The sequence below is a fragment of the Passer domesticus genome, chromosome 3 (assembly GCF_036417665.1).
Source record: "Passer domesticus isolate bPasDom1 chromosome 3, bPasDom1.hap1, whole genome shotgun sequence".
Classification (NCBI taxonomy): domain Eukaryota; kingdom Metazoa; phylum Chordata; class Aves; order Passeriformes; family Passeridae; genus Passer; species Passer domesticus.
This window is the reverse complement of record NC_087476.1, coordinates 76,016,750-76,044,036: the sequence shown is the minus strand read 5'-3', so window position 1 is coordinate 76,044,036 and position 27,287 is coordinate 76,016,750.

The window sequence follows — 27,287 nt, the reverse complement described above, 5'->3', positions numbered from 1 at the left end:
CACAAGGCCCTGGACATGAACCATGGCCTTTCCCCAGAGAAACAAAAGTCACCAGGCCAGGTTCCTGATGTCAGTTTGCAGGAGGCACTTGGCACTGTCAAACCAGACACAGGTGCCTGTGGGGGCACCGTGCATCTGGGCGGAATCCTGATCCGTTTGGAATTTCAGCAGGCATCCGGCTACTCAGGGCCACCGGGCCCTGGATAGGAACGATGGCCTTTCCCCAGAGAAACAGAAGTCACCAGGCCAGGTTCCTGATGTCAGTTTGCAGGAGGCACTTGGCACTGTCAAACCAGACACAGTTGCCTGTGGGGGCTCCTTTCATCTGGGAGCTATCCTGATCCGTGTGGAATTTCAGCAGGCATCCGGATACTCCGGGCGACCAGGCCCAGGAGAGGAACTATGCCCTTTCCCCAGAGAAACAAAACTCACCAGGCCACATTCCTGATGTCAGTTTGCAGGAGGCACTTGGCACTGTCAAACCAGCCACAGTTGCCTGTGGGGGCATCTTGCATCCTTATGGTACCCTGATCTGTTCGGAATTTCAGCTGGCAGCAGGACACTCCGGGCCACCGGGCCCTGTACATGAACCATGGCCTTTCCCCAGAGAAACAAAAGTCAACGGCCAGATTCCTGATGTCAGTTTGCAGGAGGCACTTGGCACTGTCGAACCAGCCACAGGTGCATCTGCGGGCACCTTTCATCTGGGAGGTATCCTCAACCGTGAGGAATTTCAGCAGGCAGCAGGACACTCCGGTCCGCAAGGCCCTGGACACGATCTATGGCCTTTCCCCAGAGAAACAAAAGTCACCAGGCCAGGTTCCTGATGTCAGTTTGCAGGAGGCACTTGGCACTGTCAAACCAGCCACATGTGCCTCTGCGGGCACCTTGCATCTGGGATGTATCCTCAACCATGTGGAATTTCAGCAGGCAGCCGGCCAGTCCGGGCCACAGGCACTGGGCACGAACTATGGCCTTTCCCCAGAGAAACAAAAGTCACCAGGACAGGTTCCTGATGTCAGTTTGTAGGAGGCACTTGGCACTGTCAAACCAGCCACAGTTGCCTGTGGTAGTACCATCGGTCTGGGAGGTAGCCTGATCCATGCAGAATTTCAGGAGGCAGCCGGCCACTCCTGGCCACAAGGCCCTGGACATGAACCATGGCCTTTCCCCAGGGAAACAAAAGTCACCAGGCCAGGTTCCTGATGTCAGTTTGCAGGAGGCACTTGGCACTGTCAAACCAGCCACAGTTGCCTGTGGGGGCACCGTGCATCTGGGCGGAATCCTGATCCGTTTGGAATTTCAGCAGGCATCCGGCTACTCAGGGCCACCGGGCCCTGGATAGGAACGATGGCCTTTCCCCAGAGAAACAGAAGTCACCAGGCCAGGTTCCTGATGTCAGTTTGCAGGAGGCACTTGGCACTGTCAAACCAGACACAGTTGCCTGTGGGGGCTCCTTTCATCTGGGAGCTATCCTGATCCGTGCGGAATTTCAGCAGGCATCCGGACACTCCGGGCGACCAGGCCCAGGAGAGGAACTATGCCCTTTCCCCAGAGAAACAAAACTCACCAGGCCACATTCCTGATGTCAGTTTGCAGGAGGCACTTGGCACTGTCAAACCAGCCACAGTTGCCTGTGGGGGCATCTTGCATCCTTGTGGTATCCTGATCCGTTCGGAATTTCAGCTGGCAGCCGGCCAATTCGGGCCACCGGGCCCTGGACATGAACCATGGCCTTTCCCCAGAGAAACAAAAGTCAACGGCCAGGTTCCTGATGTCAGTTTGCAGGAGGCACTTGGCACTGTCGAACCAGCCACAGGTGCCTCTGCGGGCACATTTCATCTGGGAGGTATCCTCAACCGTGAGGAATTTCAGCAGGCAGCAGGACACTCCGGTCCGCAAGGCCCTGGAAACGATCTATGGCCTTTCCCCAGAGAAACAGAAGTCACCAGGCCAGGTTCCTGATGTCAGTTTGCAGGAGGCACTTGGCACTGTCAAACCAGCCACATGTGCCTCTGCGGGCACCTTGCATCTGGGAGGTATCCTCAACCATGTGGAATTTCAGCAGGCAGCCGGCCATTCCGGGCCAACGGGCACTGAACAAAAACCATGGCCTTTCCTCAGAGAAACAAAAGTCACCAGGCCAGGTTCCTGATGTCAGTTTGCAGGAGGCACTTGGCACTGTCAAACCAGCCACAGTTGCCTGTGGTGGTACCATCGGTCTGGGAGGTAGCCTGATCCATGCGGAATTTCAGCAGGAAGCCGGCCACTCCTGGTCACAAGGCCCTGGACATGAACCATGGCCTTTCCCCAGAGAAACAAAAGTCACCAGGCCAGGTTCCTGATGTCAGTTTGCAGGAGGCACTTGGCACTGTCAAACCAGCCACAGTTGCCTGTGATTCACCTTGCGTCTGGGAGTTATTCTCACCCGTGCGGAATTTCAGCAGGCAGCCGGCCACTCCGGGCCACAGGCACTGGGCACGAACTATGGCCTTTCACCAGAAAAACAAAAGTCACCAGGCCAGGTTTCTGATGTCAGTTTGCAGGAGGCACTTGACACTGTCAAACCAGCCACAGGTGCCTGTGGGGGCACTTTCCATCTGGGAGGCATCCTGATCCGTTCAGAATTTCAGCAGGCAGCCAGCCACTCCGGGCCACTAGGTCCTGGACACGATCTATGGCCTTTCCCCAGAGAAACAAAAGTCACGAGGTCAGGTTCCTGATGTCAGTTTGCAGGAGGCACTTGGCACAGTCAAAGCAGCCACAGGTGCCTGTGGGGGCACCTTGCATCTGGGCGTCATCCTGATCCGTGCAGAATTTCAGCAGGCAGCCGGCCACTCCGGGCCACCGGGCACGGGAGAGGACCGATGCCCTTTCCCCAGAGAAACAAAAGTCACCAGGCCAGGTTGCTGATGTCAGTTTGCAGGAGGCACTTGGCACTGTCAAACCAGACACAGTTGCCTGTGGTGGTACCATCGGTCTGGGAGGTAGCCTGATCCATGCGGAATTTCAGGAGGCAGCCGGCCACTCCGGGCGACCAGGCCCAGGAGAGGAACTATGCCCTTTCCCCAGAGAAACAAAAGTCACCAGGCCAGGTTGCTGATGTCAGTTTGCAGGAGGCACTTGGCACTGTCAAACCAGCCACAGTTGCCTGTGGGGGCATCTTGCATCCTTGTGGTATCCTGATCCGTGCGGAATTTCAGAAGGCAGCCGGACACTCCGGGCCACCGGGCCCTGGACATGAACCATGGCCTTTCCCCAGAGAAACAAAAGTCAACGGCCAGGTTGCTGATGTCAGTTTGCAGGAGGCACTTGGCACTGTCGAACCAGCCACAGGTGCCTCTGCGGGCACCTTGCAATTGGGAGGTATCCTCAACCGTGAGGAATTTCAGCAGGCCGCAGGACACTCCGGGCCGCAAGGCCCTGGACACGATCTATGGCCTTTCCCCAGAGAAACAAAAGTCACCAGGCCAGGTTCCTGATGTCAGTTTGCAGGAGGCACTTGGCACTGTCAAACCAGCCACATGTGCCTCTGCGGGCACCTTGCATCTGGGAGGTATCCTCAACCATGTGGAATTTCAGCAGGCCGCCGGCCACTCCGGGCCACCGGGCACTGAACAAAAACCATGGCCTTTCCTCAGAGAAACAAAAGTCACCAGGCCAGGTTGCTGATGTCAGTTTGCAGGAGGCACTTGGCACTGTCAAACCAGCACCAGTTGCCTGTGATGGTACCATCGGTCTGGGAGGTAGCCTGATCCATGCGGAATTTCAGCAGGAAGCCGGCCACTCCGGGCCACAAGGCCCTGGACATGAACCATGGCCTTTCCCCAGAGAAACAAAAGTCACCAGGCCAGGTTCCTGATGTCAGTTTGCAGGAGGCACTTGGCACTGTCAAACCAGCCACAGGTGCCTCTGCGGGCACCTTGCATCTAGGCAGTGTCCTGATCCATTCGGAATTTCAGCAGGCAGCCGGCCACTCCAGGCCACCCGGCCCTGGACACGAACGATGGCCTTTCCCCAGAGAAACAAACGTCACAAGGCCAGGTTCCTGATGTCAGTTTGCAGGAGTGACTTGGCTCTGTCGAAGCAGACACAGTTGCCTGTGGGGGCTCCTTTCATCTGGGAGGTATCCTGATTCATGCGGAATTTGACCAGGCCGCCGGCCACTCCAGGCCACCGGGCCCTGGACATGAACGATGGCGTTTCCCCTGAGAAACAAAAGTCACCAGGCCAGGTTCCTGATGTCAGTTTGTAGGAGGCACTTGGCACTGTCAAACCAGCCACAGTTGCCTGTGGGGGCTCCTTTCTTCTGGGAGCTATCCTGACCCGTGGGGAATTTCAGCAGGCAGCCAGCCACTCCAGGCCACCGGACACTGAACACAAACCATGGCCTTTCCCCAGAGAAACAAAAGTCACCAGGCCAGGTTGCTGATGTCAGTTTGCAGGAGGCACTTGGCACTGTCAAACGAGCCACTGTTGCCTCTGGGGGCACCTTGCATCTTGGAGGTATCCTCAACCGTGCGGAATTTCAGCAGGCAGCCGGCCACTCCGGGCCACCGGGCCCTGGACATGAACCATGGCCTTTCCCCAGAGAAAGAAAAGTCAACGGCCAGGTTGCTGATGTCAGTTTGCAGGAGGCACTTGGCACTGTCAAACCAGCCACATGTGCCTCTGCGGGCATCTTGCATCTGGGAGGAATCCTGATCCGTTCAGAATTTCAGCAGGCAGCCAGCCACTCCGGGCCACTAGGTCCTGGACACGATCTATGGCCTTTCCCCAGAGAAACAAAAGTCACGAGGTCAGGTTCCTGATGTCTGTTTGCAGGTGGCACTTGGCACAGTCAAAGCAGCCACAGGTGCCTGTGGGGGTACCTTGAATCTCGGCTCCATCCTGATCCGTTCGGAATTTCAGCAGGCAGCCAGCCACTCCGGGCCACCGGGCACGGGAGAGGACCGATGGCCTTTCCCCAGAGAAACAATGGTTCCTGATGTCAATTTGCAGGAGGCACTTGGCACTGTCAAACCAGACACAGTTGCCTGTGGGGGCTCCTTTCATCTGGGAGGTATCCCGATTCATGCGGAATTTGACCAGGCAGCCGGCCACTCCGGGCCACCGGGCCCTGGACATGAACCATGGCCTTTCCCCTGAGAAACAAAAGTCACCAGGCCAGGTTCCTGATGTCAGTTTGCAGGAGGCACTTGGCACTGTCAAACCAGCCACAGGTGCCTGTAGGGGCACTTTCCATCTGGGAGGCATCCTGATCCGTGCGGAATTTCAGCAGGTAGCCCGGCACTCCGGGCAGCAAGGCCCTGGACTCGACATATGGCCTTTCCCCAGAGAAACAGAAGTCACCAGGCCAGGTTCCTGATGTCAGTTTGCAGGAGGCACTTGGCACTGTCAAACCAGCCACTGTTGCCTCTGGGGGCACCTTGCATCTAGGCAGTGTCCTGATCCGTTCGGAATTTCAGCAGGCAGCCGGCCAATCCGGGCCACCCGGCCCTGGATAGGAACGATGGCCTTTCCCCAGAGAAACAAAAGTCACCAGGCCAGGTTCCTGATGTCAGTTTGCAGGAGGCACTTGGCACTGTCAAACCAGCCACAGGTGCCTGTGGGGGCTCCTTTCATCTGGGAGGTATCCCGATTCATGCGGAATTTGACCAGGCAGCCGGCCACTCCGGGCCACCGGGCCCTGGACATGAACGATGGCCTTTCCCCAGAGAAACAAAAGTCACCAGGCCAGGTTGCTGATGTCAGTTTGTAGGAGGCACTTGGCACTGTCAAACCAGCCACAGGTGCCTGTGGGTGTACCTTGCATCTGGGCGGCATCCTGACCCGTTTGGAATTTCAGCAGGCATCCGGCTACTCTGGGCCACCGGGCCCTGGATAGGACCGATGGCCTTTCCCCAGAGAAACAGAAGTCACCAGGCCAGGTTCCTGATGTCAGTTTGCAGGAGGCACTTGGCACTGTCAAACCAGCCACAGGTGCCTGTGGGAGCACATTGCGTCTGGGAGGCATCCTCAACCATGTGGAATTTCAGCAGGCAGCCAGCCACTCCGGGCCACTCGGTCCTGGACACGAACGATGGCCTTTCCCCAGAGAAACAAAAGTCACCAGGCCAGGTTCCTGATGTCAGTTTGCAGGAGGCACTTGGCACTGTCAAACCAGACACAGGTGCCTGTGGGGGCACCTTGCATCTGGGCGTCATCCTGATCCGTGCAGAGTTTCAGCAGGCAGCCGGCCACTCCGGGCCACCGGGCACTGGAGAGGAACGATGGCCTTTCCCCTGAGAAACAAAAGTCACCAGGCCATGTTCCTGTTGTCAGTTTGCAGGAGGAACTTGGCACTGTCAAACCAGCCACAGTTGCCTGTGGTGGTACCATCTGTCTGGGAGGTAGCCTGATCCATGCGGAATTTCAGCAGGAAGCCGGCCACTCCGGGCCACAAGGCCCTGGACATGAACCATGGCTTTTCCCCAGAGAAACAAAAGTCACCAGGCCAGGTTGCTGATGTCAGTTTGCAGGAGGCACTTGGCACTGTCAAACCAGCCACAGTTGCCTGTGGGGGTAACTTGCGTCTAGGAGTTATCCTCACCCGTGCGGAATTTCAGCAGGCAGCCGGCCAGTCCGGGCCACAGGCACTGGGCACGAACTATGGCCTTTCCCCAGAGAAACAAAAGTCACCAGGACAGGTTCCTGATGTCAGTTTGTAGGAGGCACTTGGCACTGTCAAACCAGCCACAGTTGCCTGTGGTAGTACCATCGGTCTGGGAGGTAGCCTGATCCATGCGGAATTTCAGGAGGCAGCCGGCCACTCCTGGCCACAAGGCCCTGGACATGAACCATGGCCTTTCCCCAGGGAAACAAAAGTCACCAGGCCAGGTTCCTGATGTCAGTTTGCAGGAGGCACTTGGCACTGTCAAACCAGCCACAGTTGCCTGTGGGGGCACCGTGCATCTGGGCGGAGTCCTGATCCGTTTGGAATTTCAGCAGGCATCCGGCTACTCAGGGCCACCGGGCCCTGGATAGGAACGATGGCCTTTCCCCAGAGAAACAGAAGTCACCAGGCCAGGTTCCTGATGTCAGTTTGCAGGAGGCACTTGGCACTGTCAAACCAGACACAGTTGCCTGTGGGGGCATCTTGCATCCTTGTGGTATCCTGATCCGTTCGGAATTTCAGCAGGCAGCCGGACACTCCGGGCCACCGGGCCCTGAACATGAACCATGGCCTTTCCCCAGAGAAACAAAAGTCAACGGCCAGGTTCCTGATGTCAGTTTGCAGGAGGCACTTGGCACTGTCAAACCAGCCACAGGTGCCTCTGCGGGCACCTTGCATCTGGGAGGTATCCTGAACCGTGAGGAATTTCAGCAGGCCGCAGGACACTCAGGGCCTCAAGGACCTGGATACGATCTATGGCCTTTCCCCAGAGAAACAAAAGTCACCAGGCCAGGTTCCTGATGTCAGTTTGCAGGAGGCACTTGGCACTGTCAAACCAGCCACAGGTGCCTCTGCGGGCACCTTGCATCTGGGAGGTATCCTCAACCGTTCAGAATTTCAGCAGGCCGCCGGCCACTCCGGGCCACCGGGCACTGAACAAAAACCATGGCCTTTCCTCAGAGAAACAAAAGTCACCAGGCCAGGTTCCTGATGTCAGTTTGCAGGAGGCACTTGGCACTGTCAAAGCAGACACAGGTGCCTGTGGGGGCACCATGCATCTGGGCGGAATCCTGATCCGTTTGGAATTTCAGCAGGCATCCGGCTACTCAGGGCCACCGGGCCCTGGATAGGAACGATGGCCTTTCCCCAGAGAAACAGAAGTCACCAGGCCAGGTTCCTGATGTCAGTTTGCAGGAGGCACTTGGCACTGTCAAACCAGACACAGTTGCCTGTGGGGGCTCCTTTCATCTGGGAGCTATCCTGATCCGTGCGGAATTTCAGCAGGCATCCGGACACTCCGGGCGACCAGGCCCAGGAGAGGAACTATGCCCTTTCCCCAGAGAAACAAAACTCACCAGGCCACATTCCTGATGTCAGTTTGCAGAAGGCACTTGGCACTGTCAAACCAGCCACAGTTGCCTGTGGGGGCATCTTGCATCCTTTTGGTATCCTGATCCGTTCGGTATTTCAGTTGGCAGCCGGACACTCCGGGCCACCGGGCCCTGGACATGAACCATGGCCTTTCCCCAGAGAAACAAAAGTCAACAGCCAGGTTCCTGATGTCAGTTTGCAGGAGGCACTTGGCACTGTCAAACCAGACACAGGTGCCTCTGCGGGCACCTTTCATCTGGGAGGTATCCTCAACCGTGAGGAATTTCAGCAGGCAGCAGGACACTCCGGTACGCAAGACCCTGGACACGATCTATGGCCTTTCCCCAGAGAAACAAAAGTCACCAGGCCAGGTTCCTGATGTCAGTTTGCAGGAGGCACTTGGCACTGTCAAACCAGCCACAGGTGCCTGTGGGAGCACATTGCGTCTGGGAGGCATCCTCAACCATGTGGAATTTCAGCAGGCAGCCGGCCACTCCGGGCCACGGGCACTGGGAACGAATGAAGGCCTTTCCCCAGAGAAACAAAAGTCACCAGGCCAGGTTCCTGATGTCAGTTTGCAGGAGGCACTTGGCACTGTCAAACCAGCCACATGTGCCTCTGCGGGCACCTTGCATCTGGGAGGTATCCTCAACCATGTGGAATTTCAGCAGGCAGCCGGCCATTCCGGGCCAACGGGCACTGAACAAAAACCATGGCCTTTCCTCAGAGAAACAAAAGTCACCAGGCCAGGTTCCTGATGTCAGTTTGCAGGAGGCACTTGGCACTGTCAAACCAGCCACAGGTGCCTGTGGTGGTACCATCGGTCTGGGAGGTAGCCTGATCCATGCGGAATTTCAGCAGTAAGCCGGCCACTCCTGGCCACAAGGCCCTGGACATGAACCATGGCCTTTCCCCAGAGAAACAAAAGTCACCAGGCCAGGTTCCTGATGTCAGTTTGCAGGAGGCACTTGGCACTGTCAAACCAGCCACAGTTGCCTGTGATTCACCTTGCGTCTGGGAGTTATTCTCACCCGTGCGGAATTTCAGCAGGCAGCCGGCCACTCCGGGCCACAGGCACTGGGCACGAACTATGGCCTTTCACCAGAAAAACAAAAGTCACCAGGCCAGGTTTCTGATGTCAGTTTGCAGGAGGCACTTGACACTGTCAAACCAGCCACAGGTGCCTGTGGGGGCACCTTGCATCTGGGCGTCATCCTGATCCGTGCAGAATTTCAGCAGGCAGCCGGCCACTCCGGGCCACCGGGCACGGGAGAGGACCGATGCCCTTTCCCCAGAGAAACAAAAGTCACCAGGACAGGTTGCTGATGTCAGTTTGTAGGAGGCACTTGGCACTGTCAAACCAGACACAGTTGCCTGTGGTGGTACCATCGGTCTGGGAGGTAGCCTGATCCATGCGGAATTTCAGGAGGCAGCCGGCCACTCCGGGCGACCAGGCCCAGGAGAGGAACTATGCCCTTTCCCCAGAGAAACAAAAGTCACCAGGCCAGGTTGCTGATCTCAGTTTGCAGGAGGCACTTGGCACTGTCAAACCAGCCACAGTTGCCTGTGGGGGCATCTTGCATCCTTGTGGTATCCTGATCCGTGCGGAATTTCAGAAGGCAGCCGGACACTCCGGGCCACCGGGCCCTGGACATGAACCATGGCCTTTCCCCAGAGAAACAAAAGTCAACGGCCATGTTGCTGATGTCAGTTTGCAGGAGGCACTTGGCACTGTCGAACCAGCCACATGTGCCTCTGCGGGCACCTTGCAATTGGGAGGTATCCTCAACCGTGAGGAATTTCAGCATGCAGCAGGACACTCCGGGCCGCAAGGCCCTGGACACGATCTATGGCCTTTCCCCAGAGAAACAAAAGTCACCAGGCCAGGTTCCTGATGTCAGTTTGCAGGAGGCACTTGGCACTGTCAAACCAGCCACATGTGCCTCTGCGGGCACCTTGCATCTGGGAGGTATCCTCAACCATGTGGAATTTCAGCAGGCCGCCGGCCACTCCGGGCCAACGGGCACTGAACAAAAACCATGGCCTTTCCTCAGAGAAACAAAAGTCACCAGGCCAGGTTCCTGATGTCAGTTTGCAGGAGGCACTTGGCACTGTCAAACCAGCACCAGTTGCCTGTGATGGTACCATCGGTCTGGGAGGTAGCCTGATCCATGCGGAATTTCAGCAGGAAGCCGGCCACTCCGGGCCACAAGGCCCTGGACATGAACCATGGCCTTTCCCCAGAGAAACAAAAGTCACCAGGCCAGGTTCCTGATGTCAGTTTGCAGGAGGCACTTGGCACTGTCAAACCAGCCACAGGTGCCTCTGCGGGCACCTTGCATCTAGGCAGTGTCCTGATCCATTCGGAATTTCAGCAGGCAGCCGGCCACTCCAGGCCACCCGGCCCTGGACACGAACGATGGCCTTTCCCCAGAGAAACAAACGTCACAAGGCCAGGTTCCTGATGTCAGTTTGCAGGAGTGACTTGGCTCTGTCGAAGCAGACACAGTTGCCTGTGGGGGCTCCTTTCATCTGGGAGGTATCCTGATTCATGCGGAATTTGACCAGGCCGCCGGCCACTCCAGGCCACCGGGCCCTGGACATGAACGATGGCGTTTCCCCTGAGAAACAAAAGTCACCAGGCCAGGTTCCTGATGTCAGTTTGTAGGAGGCACTTGGCACTGTCAAACCAGCCACAGTTGCCTGTGGGGGCTCCTTTCTTCTGGGAGCTATCCTGACCCGTGGGGAATTTCAGCAGGCAGCCAGCCACTCCAGGCCACCGGACACTGAACACAAACCATGGCCTTTCCCCAGAGAAACAAAAGTCACCAGGCCAGGTTGCTGATGTCAGTTTGCAGGAGGCACTTGGCACTGTCAAACGAGCCACTGTTGCCTCTGGGGGCACCTTGCATCTTGGAGGTATCCTCAACCGTGCGGAATTTCAGCAGGCAGCCGGCCACTCCGGGCCACCGGGCCCTGGACATGAACCATGGCCTTTCCCCAGAGAAAGAAAAGTCAACGGCCAGGTTGCTGATGTCAGTTTGCAGGAGGCACTTGGCACTGTCAAACCAGCCACATGTGCCTCTGCGGGCATCTTGCATCTGGGAGGAATCCTGATCCGTTCAGAATTTCAGCAGGCAGCCAGCCACTCCGGGCCACTAGGTCCTGGACACGATCTATGGCCTTTCCCCAGAGAAACAAAAGTCACGAGGTCAGGTTCCTGATGTCTGTTTGCAGGTGGCACTTGGCACAGTCAAAGCAGCCACAGGTGCCTGTGGGGGTACCTTGAATCTCGGCTCCATCCTGATCCGTTCGGAATTTCAGCAGGCAGCCAGCCACTCCGGGCCACCGGGCACGGGAGAGGACCGATGGCCTTTCCCCAGAGAAACAATGGTTCCTGATGTCAATTTGCAGGAGGCACTTGGCACTGTCAAACCAGACACAGTTGCCTGTGGGGGCTCCTTTCATCTGGGAGGTATCCCGATTCATGCGGAATTTGACCAGGCAGCCGGCCACTCCGGGCCACCGGGCCCTGGACATGAACCATGGCCTTTCCCCTGAGAAACAAAAGTCACCAGGCCAGGTTCCTGATGTCAGTTTGCAGGAGGCACTTGGCACTGTCAAACCAGCCACAGGTGCCTGTAGGGGCACTTTCCATCTGGGAGGCATCCTGATCCGTGCGGAATTTCAGCAGGTAGCCCGGCACTCCGGGCAGCAAGGCCCTGGACTCGACATATGGCCTTTCCCCAGAGAAACAGAAGTCACCAGGCCAGGTTGCTGATGTCAGTTTGCAGGAGGCACTTGGCACTGTCAAACCAGCCACTGTTGCCTCTGGGGGCACCTTGCATCTAGGCAGTGTCCTGATCCGTTCGGAATTTCAGCAGGCAGCCGGCCAATCCGGGCCACCCGGCCCTGGATAGGAACGATGGCCTTTCCCCAGAGAAACAAAAGTCACCAGGCCAGGTTCCTGATGTCAGTTTGCAGGAGGCACTTGGCACTGTCAAACCAGACACAGGTGCCTGTGGGTGTACCTTGCATCTGGGCGGCATCCTGACCCGTTTGGAATTTCAGCAGGCATCCGGCTACTCTGGGCCACCGGGCCCTGGATAGGACCGATGGCCTTTCCCCAGACAAACAGAAGTCACCAGGCCAGGTTCCTGATGTCAGTTTGCAGGAGGCACTTGGCACTGTCAAACCAGCCACAGGTGCCTGTGGGAGCACATTGCGTCTGGGAGGCATCCTCAACCATGTGGAATTTCAGCAGGCAGCCAGCCACTCCGGGCCACTCGGTCCTGGACACGAACGATGGCCTTTCCCCAGAGAAACAAAAGTCACCAGGCCAGGTTCCTGATGTCAGTTTGCAGGAGGCACTTGGCACTGTCAAACCAGACACAGGTGCCTGTGGGGGCACCTTGCATCTGGGCGTCATCCTGATCCGTGCAGAGTTTCAGCAGGCAGCCGGCCACTCCGGGCCACCGGGCACTGGAGAGGAACGATGGCCTTTCCCCTGAGAAACAAAAGTCACCAGGCCATGTTCCTGTTGTCAGTTTGCAGGAGGAACTTGGCACTGTCAAACCAGCCACAGTTGCCTGTGGTGGTACCATCTGTCTGGGAGGTAGCCTGATCCATGCGGAATTTCAGCAGGAAGCCGGCCACTCCGGGCCACAAGGCCCTGGACATGAACCATGGCTTTTCCCCAGAGAAACAAAAGTCACCAGGCCAGGTTGCTGATGTCAGTTTGCAGGAGGCACTTGGCACTGTCAAACCAGCCACAGTTGCCTGTGGGGGTAACTTGCGTCTAGGAGTTATCCTCACCCGTGCGGAATTTCAGCAGGCAGCCGGCCAGTCCGGGCCACAGGCACTGGGCACGAACTATGGCCTTTCCCCAGAGAAACAAAAGTCACCAGGACAGGTTCCTGATGTCAGTTTGTAGGAGGCACTTGGCACTGTCAAACCAGCCACAGTTGCCTGTGGTAGTACCATCGGTCTGGGAGGTAGCCTGATCCATGCGGAATTTCAGGAGGCAGCCGGCCACTCCTGGCCACAAGGCCCTGGACATGAACCATGGCCTTTCCCCAGGGAAACAAAAGTCACCAGGCCAGGTTCCTGATGTCAGTTTGCAGGAGGCACTTGGCACTGTCAAACCAGCCACAGTTGCCTGTGGGGGCACCGTGCATCTGGGCGGAATCCTGATCCGTTTGGAATTTCAGCAGGCATCCGGCTACTCAGGGCCACCGGGCCCTGGATAGGAACGATGGCCTTTCCCCAGAGAAACAGAAGTCACCAGGCCAGGTTCCTGATGTCAGTTTGCAGGAGGCACTTGGCACTGTCAAACCAGACACAGTTGCCTGTGGGGGCATCTTGCATCCTTGTGGTATCCTGATCCGTTCGGAATTTCAGCAGGCAGCCGGACACTCCGGGCCACCGGGCCCTGAACATGAACCATGGCCTTTCCCCAGAGAAACAAAAGTCAACGGCCAGGTTCCTGATGTCAGTTTGCAGGAGGCACTTGGCACTGTCAAACCAGCCACAGGTGCCTCTGCGGGCACCTTGCATCTGGGAGGTATCCTGAACCGTGAGGAATTTCAGCAGGCCGCAGGACACTCAGGGCCTCAAGGACCTGGATACGATCTATGGCCTTTCCCCAGAGAAACAAAAGTCACCAGGCCAGGTTCCTGATGTCAGTTTGCAGGAGGCACTTGGCACTGTCAAACCAGCCACAGGTGCCTCTGGGGGCACCTTGCATCTGGGAGGTATCCTCAACCGTTCAGAATTTCAGCAGGCCGCCGGCCACTCCGGGCCACCGGGCACTGAACAAAAACCATGGCCTTTCCTCAGAGAAACAAAAGTCACCAGGCCAGGTTCCTGATGTCAGTTTGCAGGAGGCACTTGGCACTGTCAAAGCAGACACAGGTGCCTGTGGGGGCACCATGCATCTGGGCGGAATCCTGATCCGTTTGGAATTTCAGCAGGCATCCGGCTACTCAGGGCCACCGGGCCCTGGATAGGAACGATGGCCTTTCCCCAGAGAAACAGAAGTCACCAGGCCAGGTTCCTGATGTCAGTTTGCAGGAGGCACTTGGCACTGTCAAACCAGACACAGTTGCCTGTGGGGGCTCCTTTCATCTGGGAGCTATCCTGATCCGTGCGGAATTTCAGCAGGCATCCGGACACTCCGGGCGACCAGGCCCAGGAGAGGAACTATGCCCTTTCCCCAGAGAAACAAAACTCACCAGGCCACATTCCTGATGTCAGTTTGCAGAAGGCACTTGGCACTGTCAAACCAGCCACAGTTGCCTGTGGGGGCATCTTGCATCCTTTTGGTATCCTGATCCGTTCGGTATTTCAGTTGGCAGCCGGACACTCCGGGCCACCGGGCCCTGGACATGAACCATGGCCTTTCCCCAGAGAAACAAAAGTCAACAGCCAGGTTCCTGATGTCAGTTTGCAGGAGGCACTTGGCACTGTCAAACCAGACACAGGTGCCTCTGCGGGCACCTTTCATCTGGGAGGTATCCTCAACCGTGAGGAATTTCAGCAGGCAGCAGGACACTCCGGTACGCAAGACCCTGGACACGATCTATGGCCTTTCCCCAGAGAAACAAAAGTCACCAGGCCAGGTTCCTGATGTCAGTTTGCAGGAGGCACTTGGCACTGTCAAACCAGCCACAGTTGCCTGTGGTGGTACCATCGGTCTGGGAGGTAGCCTGATCCATGCGGAATTTCAGCAGGAAGCCGGCCACTCCGGGCCACAAGGCCCTGGACATGAACCATGGCCTTTCCCCAGAGAAACAAAAGTCACCAGGCCAGGTTCCTGATGTCAGTTTGCAGGAGGCACTTGGCACTGTCAAACCAGCCACTGTTGCCTCTGGGGGCACCTTGCATCTAGGCAGTGTCCTGATCCGTTCGGAATTTCAGCAGGCAGCCGGCCAATCCGGGCCACCCGGCCCTGGATAGGAACGATGGCCTTTCCCCAGAGAAACAAAAGTCACCAGGCCAGGTTCCTGATGTCAGTTTGCAGGAGGCACTTGGCACTGTCAAACCAGCCACAGGTGCCTGTGGGGGCTCCTTTCATCTGGGAGGTATCAGGATTCATGCGGAATTTGACCAGGCAGCCGGCCACTCCGGGCCACCGGGCCCTGGACATGAACGATGGCCTTTCCCCTGAGAAACAAAAGTCACCAGGCCAGGTTGCTGATGTCAGTTTGTAGGAGGCACTTGGCACTGTCAAACCAGCCACAGGTGCCTGTGGGTGTACCTTGCATCTGGGCGGCATCCTGACCCGTTCGGAATTTCAGCAGGCATCCGGCTACTCTGGGCCACCGGGCCCTGGATAGGACCGATGGCCTTTCCCCAGAGAAACAGAAGTCACCAGGCCAGGTTCCTGATGTCAGTTTGCAGGAGGCACTTGGCACTGTCAAACCAGCCACAGGTGCCTGTGGGAGCACATTGCGTCTGGGAGGCATCCTCAACCATGTGGAATTTCAGCAGGCAGCCGGCCACTCCGGGCCACGGGCACTGGGAACGAATCATGGCCTTTCCCCAGAGAAACAAAAGTCACGAGGTCAGGTTCCTGATGTCAGTTTGCAGGAGGCACTTGGCACTGTCAAACCAGCCACAGGTGCCTGTGGGTGCACCGTGCATCTGGGCGGAATCCTGATCCATGCGGAATTTCAGCAGGCAGCCAGCCACTCCGGGCCACTCGGTCCTGGACACGAACGATGGCCTTTCCCCAGAGAAACAAAAGTCACCAGGCCAGGTTCCTGATGTCAGTTTGCAGGAGGCACTTGGCACTGTCAAACCAGACACAGGTGCCTGTGGGGGCACCTTGCATCTGGGCGTCATCCTGATCCGTGCAGAGTTTCAGCAGGCAGCCGGCCACTCCGGGCCACCGGGCCCTGGACATGAACCATGGCCTTTCCCCAGAGAAACAAAAGTCACCAGGCCATGTTCCTGTTGTCAGTTTGCAGGAGGAACTTGGCACTGTCAAACCAGCCACAGTTGCCTGTGGTGGTACCATCGGTCTGGGAGGTAGCCTGATCCATGCGGAATTTCAGCAGGAAGCCGGCCACTCCGGGCCACAAGGCCCTGGACATGAACCATGGCTTTTCCCCAGAGAAACAAAAGTCACCAGGCCAGGTTCCTGATGTCAGTTTGCAGGAGGCACTTGGCACTGTCAAACCAGCCACAGGTGCCTCTGCGGGCACCTTGCATCTGGGAGGTATCCTGAACCGTGAGGAATTTCAGCAGGCAGCAGGACACTCAGGGCCTCAAGGACCTGGATACGATCTATGGCCTTTCCCCAGAGAAACAAAAGTCACCAGGCCAGGTTCCTGATGTCAGTTTGCAGGAGGCACTTGGCACTGTCAAACCAGCCACAGGTGCCTCTGCGGGCACCTTGCATCTGGGAGGTATCCTCAACCGTTCAGAATTTCAGCAGGCCGCCGGCCACTCCGGGCCACCGGGCACTGAACAAAAACCATGGCCTTTCCTCAGAGAAACAAAAGTCACCAGGCCAGGTTCCTGATGTCAGTTTGCAGGAGGCACTTGGCACTGTCAAACCAGACACAGTTGCCTGTGGTGGTACCATCGGTCTGGGAGGTAGCCTGATCCATGCGGAATTTCAGCAGGAAGCCGGCCACTCCGGGCCACAAGGCCCTGGACATGAACCATGGCCTTTCCCCAGAGAAACAAAAGTCACCAGGCCAGGTTCCTGATGTCAGTTTGCAGGAGGCACTTGGCACTGTCAAACCAGACACAGGTGCCTGTGGGGGCACCGTGCATCTGGGCGGAATCCTGATCCGTTTGGAATTTCAGCAGGCATCCGGCTACTCAGGGCCACCGGGCCCTGGATAGGAACGATGGCCTTTCCCCAGAGAAACAGAAGTCACCAGGCCAGGTTGCTGATGTCAGTTTGCAGGAGGCACTTGGCACTGTCAAACCAGACACAGTTGCCTGTGGGGGCTCCTTTCATCTGGGAGCTATCCTGATCCGTGTGGAATTTCAGCAGGCATCCGGACACTCCGGGCGACCAGGCTCAGGAGAGGAACTATGCCCTTTCCCCAGAGAAACAAAACTCACCAGGCCACATTCCTGATGTCAGTTTGCAGGAGGCACTTGGCACTGTCAAACCAGCCACAGTTGCCTGTGGGGGCATCTTGCAACCTTGTGGTATCCTGATCTGTTCGGAATTTCAGCTGGCAGCAGGACACTCCGGGCCACCGGGCCCTGGACATGAACCATGGCCTTTCCCCAGAGAAACAAAAGTCAACGGCCAGATTCCTGATGTCAGTTTGCAGGAGGCACTTGGCACTGTCGAACCAGCCACAAGTGCATCTGCGGGCACCTTTCATCTGGGAGGTATCCTCAACCGTGAGGAATTTCAGCAGGCAGCAGGACACTCCGGTCCGCAAGGCCCTGGACACGATCTATGGCCTTTCCCCAGAGAAACAAAAGTCACCAGGCCAGGTTCCTGATGTCAGTTTGCAGGAGGCACTTGGCACTGTCAAACCAGCCACATGTGCCTCTGCGGGCACCTTGCATCTGGGAGGTATCCTCAACCATGTGGAATTTCAGCAGGCAGCCGGCCATTCCGGGCCAACGGGCACTGAACAAAAACCATGGCCTTTCCTCAGAGAAACAAAAGTCACCAGGCCAGGTTCCTGATGTCAGTTTGCAGGAGGCACTTGGCACTGTCAAACCAGCCTCAGTTGCCTGTGGTGGTACCATCGGTCTGGGAGGTAGCCTGATCCATGCGGAATTTCAGCAGGAAGCCGGCCACTCCGGGCCACAAGGCCCTGGACATGAACCATGGCCTTTCCCCAGAGAAACAAAAGTCACCAGGCCAGGTTGCTGATGTCAGTTTGCAGGAGGCACTTGGCACTGTCAAACCAGCCACAGTTGCCTGTGGTTCACCTTGCGTCTGGGAGTTATCCTCACCCGTGCGGAATTTCAGCAGGCAGCCGGCCACTCCGGGCCACAGGCACTGGGCACGAACTATGGCCTTTCACCAGAAAAACAAAAGACACCAGGCCAGGTTCCTGATGTCAGTTTGCAGGAGGCACTTGACACTGTCAAACCAGCCACAGGTGCCTGTGGGTGCACTTTCCATCTGGGAGGCATCCTGATCCGTTCAGAATTTCAGCAGGCAGCCGGCCACTCCGGGCCACTAGGTCCTGGACACGATCTATGGCCTTTCCCCAGAGAAACAAAAGTCACGAAGTCAGGTTCCTGATGTCAGTTTGCAGGAGGCACTTGGCACAGTCAAAGCAGCCACAGGTGCCTGTGGGGGCACCTTGCATCTGGGCGTCATCCTGATCCGTGCAGAATTTCAGCAGGCAGCCGGCCACTCCGGGCCACCGGGCACGGGAGAGGACCGATACCCTTTCCCCAGAGAAACAAAAGTCACCAGGACAGGTTGCTGATGTCAGTTTGTAGGAGGCACTTGGCACTGTCAAACCAGACACAGTTGCCTGTGGTGGTACCATCGGTCTGGGAGGTAGCCTGATCCATGCGGAATTTCAGCAGGAAGCCGGCCACTCCGGGCCACAAGGCCCTGGACATGAACCATGGCCTTTCCCCAGAGAAACAAAAGTCACCAGGCCAGGTTGCTGATGTCAGTTTGCAGGAGGCACTTGGCACTGTCAAACCAGCCACAGTTGCCTGTGGTTCACCTTGCGTCTGGGAGTTATCCTCACCCGTGCGGAATTTCAGCAGGCAGCCGGCCACTCCGGGCCACAGGCACTGGGCACGAACTATGGCCTTTCACCAGAAAAACAAAAGACACCAGGCCAGGTTCCTGATGTCAGTTTGCAGGAGGCACTTGACACTGTCAAACCAGCCACAGGTGCCTGTGGGTGCACTTTCCATCTGGGAGGCATCCTGATCCGTTCAGAATTTCAGCAGGCAGCCAGCCACTCCGGGCCACTAGGTCCTGGACACGATCTATGGCCTTTCCCCAGAGAAACAAAAGTCACGAGGTCAGGTTCCTGATGTCAGTTTGCAGGAGGCACTTGGCACAGTCAAAGCAGCCACAGGTGCCTGTGGGGGCACCTTGCATCTGGGAGGCATCCTGATCCGTGCAGAATTTCAGCAGGCAGCCGGCCACTCCGGGCCACCGGGCACGGGAGAGGACCGATACCCTTTCCCCAGAGAAACAAAAGTCACCAGGACAGGTTGCTGATGTCAGTTTGTAGGAGGCACTTGGCACTGTCAAACCAGACACAGTTGCCTGTGGTGGTACCATCGGTCTGGGAGGTAGCCTGATCCATGCGGAATTTCAGGAGGCAGCCGGCCACTCCGGGCCACAAGGCCCTGGACATGAACCATGGCCTTTCCCCAGAGAAACAAAAGTCACCAGGCCAGGTTCCTGATGTCAGTTTGCAGGAGGCACTTGGTACTGTCAAACCAGCCACAGGTGCCTGTGGGGGCACCGTGCATCTGGGCGGAATCCTGATCCGTTTGGAATTTCAGCAGGCATCCGGCTACTCAGGGCCACCGGGCCCTGGATAGGAACGATGGCCTTTCCCCAGAGAAACAGAAGTCACCAGGCCAGGTTCCTGCTGTCAGTTTGCAGGAGGCACTTGGCACTGTCAAACCAGCCACAGTTGCCTGTGGGGGCATCTTGCATCCTTGTGGTATCCTGATCCGTTCGGAATTTCAGCAGGCAGCCGGACACTCCAGGCCACCGGGCCCTGAACATGAACCATGGCCTTTCCCCAGAGAAACAAAAGTCAACGGCCAGGTTCCTGATGTCAGTTTGCAGGAGGCACTTGGCACTGTCAAACCAGCCACAGGTGCCTCTGCGGGCACCTTGCATCTGGGAGGTATCCTGAACCGTGAGGAATTTCAGCAGGCAGCAGGACACTCAGGGCCTCAAGGACCTGGATACGATCTATGGCCTTTCCCCAGAGAAACAAAAGTCACCAGGCCAGGTTCCTGATGTCAGTTTGCAGGAGGCACTTGGCACTGTCAAACCAGCCACAGGTGCCTCTGCAGGCACCTTGCATCTGGGAGGTATCCTCAACCGTTCAGAATTTCAGCAGGCCGCCGGCCACTCCGGGCCACCGGGCACTGAACAAAAACCATGGCCTTTCCTCAGAGAAACAAAGGTCACCAGGCCAGGTTCCTGATGTCAGTTTGCAGGAGGCACTTGGCACTGTCAAACCAGCCACAGTTGCCTGTGGTGGTACCATCGGTCTGGGAGGTAGCCTGATCCATGCGGAATTTCAGCAGGAAGCCGGCCACTCCGGGCCACAAGGCCCTGGACATGAACGATGGCCTTTCCCCAGAGAAACAAAAGTCACCAGGCCAGGTTCCTGATGTCAGTTTGCAGGAGGCACTTGGCACTGTCAAACCAGCCACAGGTGCCTGTGGGGGCACTTTCCATATGAGAGGCATCCTGATCCGTGCGAAATTTCAGCAGGTAGCCCGGCCACTCCGGGCAGCAAGGCCCTGGACTCGACCTATGGCCTTTCCCCAGAGAAACAATAGTCAGCAGGCCAGGTTCCTGATGTCAGTTTGCAGGAGGCACTTGGCACTGTCAAACGAGCCACTGTTGCCTCTGGGGGCACCTTGCATCTAGGCAGTGTCCTGATCCGTTCGGAATTTCAGCAGGCAGCCGGCCAATCCGGGCCACCCGGCCCTGGACACGAACCATGGCCTTTCCCCAGAGAAACAAAAGTCACCAGGCCAGGTTCCTGATGTCAGTTTGCAGGAGGCACTTGGCACTGTCAAACCAGCCACAGGTGCCTGTGGGGGCACCGTGCATCCGGGCGGAATCCTGATCCGTTCGGAATTTCAGCAGGCATCCGGCTACTCAGGGCCAACGGGCCCTGGATGGGAACGATGGCCTTTCCCCAGAGAAACAGAAGTCACCAGGCCAGGTTCCTGATGTCAGTTTGCAGGAGGCACTTGGCACTGTCAAACCAGCCACAGGTGCCTGTGGGAGCACATTGCGTCTGGGAGGCATCCTCAACCATGTGGAATTTCAGCAGGCAGCCGGCCACTCCGGGCCACGGGCACTGGGAACGAATCATGGCCTTTCCCCAGAGAAACAAAAGTCACGAGGTCAGGTTCCTGATGTCAGTTTGCAGGAGGCACTTGGCACTGTCAAACCAGCCACAGGTGCCTGTGGGTGCACCGTGCATCTGGGCGGAATTCTGATCCATGCGGAATTTCAGCAGGCAGCCAGCCACTCTGGGCCACTCGGTCCTGGACACGAACGATGGCCTTTCCCCAGAGAAACAAAAGTCACCAGGCCAGGTTCCTGATGTCAGTTTGCAGGAGGCACTTGGCACTGTCAAACCAGACACAGGTGCCTGTGGGGGCACCTTGCATCTGGGCGTCACCCTGATCCGTGCAGAGTTTCAGCAGGCAGCCGGCCACTCCGGGCCACCGGGCACTGGAGAGGAACGATGGCCTTTCCCCCGAGAAACAAAAGTCACCAGGCCATGTTCCTGTTGTCAGTTTGCAGGAGGAACTTGGCACTGTCAAACCAGCCACAGTTGCCTGTGGTGGTACCATCGGTCTGGGAGGTAGCCTGATCCATGCGGAATTTCAGCAGGAAGCCGGCCACTCCGGGCCACAAGGCCCTGGACATGAACCATGGCTTTTCCCCAGAGAAACAAAAGTCACCAGGCCAGGTTCCTGATGTCAGTTTGCAGGAGGCACTTGGCACTGTCAAACCAGCCACAGGTGCCTCTGCGGGCACCTTGCATCTGGGAGGTATCCTGAACCGTGAGGAATTTCAGCAGGCAGCAGGACACTCAGGGCCTCAAGGACCTGGATACGATCTATGGCCTTTCCCCAGAGAAACAAAAGTCACCAGGCCAGGTTCCTGATGTCAGTTTGCAGGAGGCACTTGGCACTGTCAAACCAGCCACAGGTGCCTCTGCGGGCACCTTGCATCTGGGAGGTATCCTCAACCGTTCAGAATTTCAGCAGGCCGCCGGCCACTCCGGGCCACCGGGCACTGAACAAAAACCATGGCCTTTCCTCAGAGAAACAAAAGTCACCAGGCCAGGTTCCTGATGTCAGTTTGCAGGAGGCACTTGGCACTGTCAAACCAGCCACAGTTGCCTGTGGTGGTACCATCGGTCTGGGAGGTAGCCTGATCCATGCGGAATTTCAGCAGGAAGCCGGCCACTCCGGGCCACAAGGCCCTGGACATGAACCATGGCCTTTCCCCAGAGAAACAAAAGTCACCAGGCCAGGTTCCTGATGTCAGTTTGCAGGAGGCACTTGGCACTGTCAAACCAGACACAGGTGCCTGTGGGGGCACCGTGCATCTGGGCGGAATCCTGATCCGTTTGGAATTTCAGCAGGCATCCGGCTACTCAGGGTCACCGGGCCCTGGATAGGAACGATGGCCTTTCCCCAGAGAAACAGAAGTCACCAGGCCAGGTTGCTGATGTCAGTTTGCAGGAGGCACTTGGCACTGTCAAACCAGACACAGTTGCCTGTGGGGGCTCCTTTCATCTGGGAGCTATCCTGATCCGTGTGGAATTTCAGCAGGCATCCGGACACTCCGGGCGACCAGGCTCAGGAGAGGAACTATGCCCTTTCCCCAGAGAAACAAAACTCACCAGGCCACATTCCTGATGTCAGTTTGCAGGAGGCACTTGGCACTGTCAAACCAGCCACAGTTGCCTGTGGGGGCATCTTGCATCCTTGTGGTATCCTGATCTGTTCGGAATTTCAGCTGGCAGCAGGACACTCCGGGCCACCGGGCCCTGGACATGAACCATGGCCTTTCCCCAGAGAAACAAAAGTCAACGGCCAGATTCCTGATGTCAGTTTGCAGGAGGCACTTGGCACTGTCGAACCAGCCACAAGTGCATCTGCGGGCACCTTTCATCTGGGAGGTATCCTCAACCGTGAGGAACTTCAGCAGGCAGCAGGACACTCCGGACCGCAAGGCCCTGGACACGATCTATGGCCTTTCCCCAGAGAAACAAAAGTCACCAGGCCAGGTTCCTGATGTCAGTTTGCAGGAGGCACTTGGCACTGTCAAACCAGCCACATGTGCCTCTGCGGGCACCTTGCATCTGGGAGGTATCCTCAACCATGTGGAATTTCAGCAGGCAGCCGGCCATTCCGGGCCACCGGGCACTGAACAAAAACCATGGCCTTTCCTCAGAGAAACAAAAGTCACCAGGCCAGGTTCCTGATGTCAGTTTGCAGGAGGCACTTGGCACTGTCAAACCAGCCACAGTTGCCTGTGGTGGTACCATCGGTCTGGGAGGTAGCCTGATCCATGCGGAATTTCAGCAGGAAGCCGGCCACTCCGGGCCACAAGGCCCTGGACATGAACCATGGCCTTTCCCCAGAGAAACAAAAGTCACCAGGCCAGGTTGCTGATGTCAGTTTGCAGGAGGCACTTGGCACTGTCAAACCAGCCACAGTTGCCTGTGGTTCACCTTGCGTCTGGGAGTTATCCTCACCCGTGCGGAATTTCAGCAGGCAGCCGGCCACTCCGGGCCACAGGCACTGGGTACGAACTATGGCCTTTCACCAGAAAAACAAAAGACACCAGGCCAGGTTCCTGATGTCAGTTTGCAGGAGGCACTTGACACTGTCAAACCAGCCACAGGTGCCTGTGGGTGCACTTTCCATCTGGGAGGCATCCTGATCCGTTCAGAATTTCAGCAGGCAGCCAGCCACTCCGGGCCACTAGGTCCTGGACACGATCTATGGCCTTTCCCCAGAGAAACAAAAGTCACGAGGTCAGGTTCCTGATGTCAGTTTGCAGGAGGCACTTGGCACAGTCAAAGCAGCCACAGGTGCCTGTGGGGGCACCTTGCATCTGGGCGTCATCCTGATCCGTGCAGAATTTCAGCAGGCAGCCGGCCACTCCGGGCCACCGGGCACGGGAGAGGACCGATACCCTTTCCCCAGAGAAACAAAAGTCACCAGGACAGGTTGCTGATGTCAGTTTGTAGGAGGCACTTGGCACTGTCAAACCAGACACAGTTGCCTGTGGTGGTACCATCGGTCTGGGAGGTAGCCTGATCCATGCGGAATTTCAGGAGGCAGCCGGCCACTCCGGGCCACAAGGCCCTGGACATGAACCATGGCCTTTCCCCAGAGAAACAAAAGTCAACGGCCAGGTTCCTGATGTCAGTTTGCAGGAGGCACTTGGCACTGTCAAACCAGCCACAGTTGCCTGTGGTTCACCTTGCGTCTGGGAGTTATCCTCACCCGTGCGGAATTTCAGCAGGCAGCCGGCCACTCCGGGCCACAGGCACTGGGCACGAACTATGGCCTTTCACCAGAAAAACAAAAGACACCAGGCCAGGTTCCTGATGTCAGTTTGCAGGAGGCACTTGACACTGTCAAACCAGCCACAGGTGCCTGTGGGTGCACTTTCCATCTGGGAGGCATCCTGATCCGTTCAGAATTTCAGCAGGCAGCCAGCCACTCCGGGCCACTAGGTCCTGGACACGATCTATGGCCTTTCCCCAGAGAAACAAAAGTCACGAGGTCAGGTTCCTGATGTCAGTTTGCAGGAGGCACTTGGCACAGTCAAAGCAGCCACAGGTGCCTGTGGGGGCACCTTGCATCTGGGCGTCATCCTGATCCGTGCAGAATTTCAGCAGGCAGCCGGCCACTCCGGGCCACCGGGCACGGGAGAGGACCGATACCCTTTCCCCAGAGAAACAAAAGTCACCAGGACAGGTTGCTGATGTCAGTTTGTAGGAGGCACTTGGCACTGTCAAACCAGACACAGTTGCCTGTGGTGGTACCATCGGTCTGGGAGGTAGCCTGATCCATGCGGAATTTCAGGAGGCAGCCGGCCACTCCGGGCCACAAGGCCCTGGACATGCACCATGGCCTTTCCCCAGAGAAACAAAAGTCACCAGGCCAGGTTCCTGATGTCAGTTTGCAGGAGGCACTTGGCACTGTCAAACCAGCCACAGGTGCCTGTGGGGGCACCGTGCATCTGGGCGGAATCCTGATCCGTTTGGAATTTCAGCAGGCATCCGGCTACTCAGGGCCACCGGGCCCTGGATAGGAACGATGGCCTTTCCCCAGAGAAACAGAAGTCACCAGGCCAGGTTCCTGCTGTCAGTTTGCAGGAGGCACTTGGCACTGTCAAACCAGCCACAGTTGCCTGTGGGGGCATCTTGCATCCTTGTGGTATCCTGATCCGTTCGGAATTTCAGCAGGCAGCCGGACACTCCGGGCCACCGGGCCCTGAACATGAACCATGGCCTTTCCCCAGAGAAACAAAAGTCAACGGCCAGGTTCCTGATGTCAGTTTGCAGGAGGCACTTGGCACTGTCAAACCAGCCACAGGTGCCTCTGCGGGCACCTTGCATCTGGGAGGTATCCTGAACCGTGAGGAATTTCAGCAGGCAGCAGGACACTCAGGGCCTCAAGGACCTGGATACGATCTATGGCCTTTCCCCAGAGAAACAAAAGTCACCAGGCCAGGTTCCTGATGTCAGTTTGCAGGAGGCACTTGGCACTGTCAAACCAGCCACAGGTGCCTCTGCAGGCACCTTGCATCTGGGAGGTATCCTCAACCGTTCAGAATTTCAGCAGGCCGCCGGCCACTCCGGGCCACCGGGCACTGAACAAAAACCATGGCCTTTCCTCAGAGAAACAAAAGTCACCAGGCCAGGTTCCTGATGTCAGTTTGCAGGAGGCACTTGGCACTGTCAAACCAGCCTCAGTTGCCTGTGGTGGTACCATCGGTCTGGGAGGTAGCCTGATCCATGCGGAATTTCAGCAGGAAGCCGGCCACTCCGGGCCACAAGGCCCTGGACATGAACCATGGCCTTTCCCCAGAGAAACAAAAGTCACCAGGCCAGGTTCCTGATGTCAGTTTGCAGGAGGCACTTGGCACTGTCAAACCAGCCACAGGTGCCTGTGGGGGCACTTTCCATATGAGAGGCATCCTGATCCGTGCGAAATTTCAGCAGGTAGCCCGGCCACTCCGGGCAGCAAGGCCCTGGACTCGACCTATGGCCTTTCCCCAGAGAAACAATAGTCAGCAGGCCAGGTTCCTGATGTCAGTTTGCAGGAGGCACTTGGCACTGTCAAACGAGCCACTGTTGCCTCTGGGGGCACCTTGCATCTAGGCAGTGTCCTGATCCGTTCGGAATTTCAGCAGGCAGCCGGCCAATCCGGGCCACCCGGCCCTGGACACGAACCATGGCCTTTCCCCAGAGAAACAAAAGTCACCAGGCCAGGTTCCTGATGTCAGTTTGCAGGAGGCACTTGGCACTGTCAAACCAGCCACAGGTGCCTGTGGGGGCACCGTGCATCCGGGCGGAATCCTGATCCGTTCGGAATTTCAGCAGGCATCCGGCTACTCAGGGCCAACGGGCCCTGGATGGGAACGATGGCCTTTCCCCAGAGAAACAGAAGTCACCAGGCCAGGTTCCTGATGTCAGTTTGCAGGAGGCACTTGGCACTGTCAAACCAGCCACAGGTGCCTGTGGGAGCACATTGCGTCTGGGAGGCATCCTCAACCATGTGGAATTTCAGCAGGCAGCCGGCCACTCCGGGCCACGGGCACTGGGAACGAATCATGGCCTTTCCCCAGAGAAACAAAAGTCACGAGGTCAGGTTCCTGATGTCAGTTTGCAGGAGGCACTTGGCACTGTCAAACCAGCCACAGGTGCCTGTGGGTGCACCGTGCACCTGGGCGGAATTCTGATCCATGCGGAATTTCAGCAGGCAGCCAGCCACTCTGGGCCACTCGGTCCTGGACACGAACGATGGCCTTTCCCCAGAGAAACAAAAGTCACCAGGCCAGGTTCCTGATGTCAGTTTGCAGGAGGCACTTGGCACTGTCAAACCAGACACAGGTGCCTGTGGGGGCACCTTGCATCTGGGCGTCACCCTGATCCGTGCAGAGTTTCAGCAGGCAGCCGGCCACTCCGGGCCACCGGGCACTGGAGAGGAACGATGGCCTTTCCCCCGAGAAACAAAAGTCACCAGGCCATGTTCCTGTTGTCAGTTTGCAGGAGGAACTTGGCACTGTCAAACCAGCCACAGTTGCCTGTGGTGGTACCATCGGTCTGGGAGGTAGCCTGATCCATGCGGAATTTCAGCAGGAAGCCGGCCACTCCGGGCCACAAGGCCCTGGACATGAACCATGGCTTTTCCCCAGAGAAACAAAAGTCACCAGGCCAGGTTCCTGATGTCAGTTTGCAGGAGGCACTTGGCACTGTCAAACCAGCCACAGGTGCCTCTGCGGGCACCTTGCATCTGGGAGGTATCCTGAACCGTGAGGAATTTCAGCAGGCAG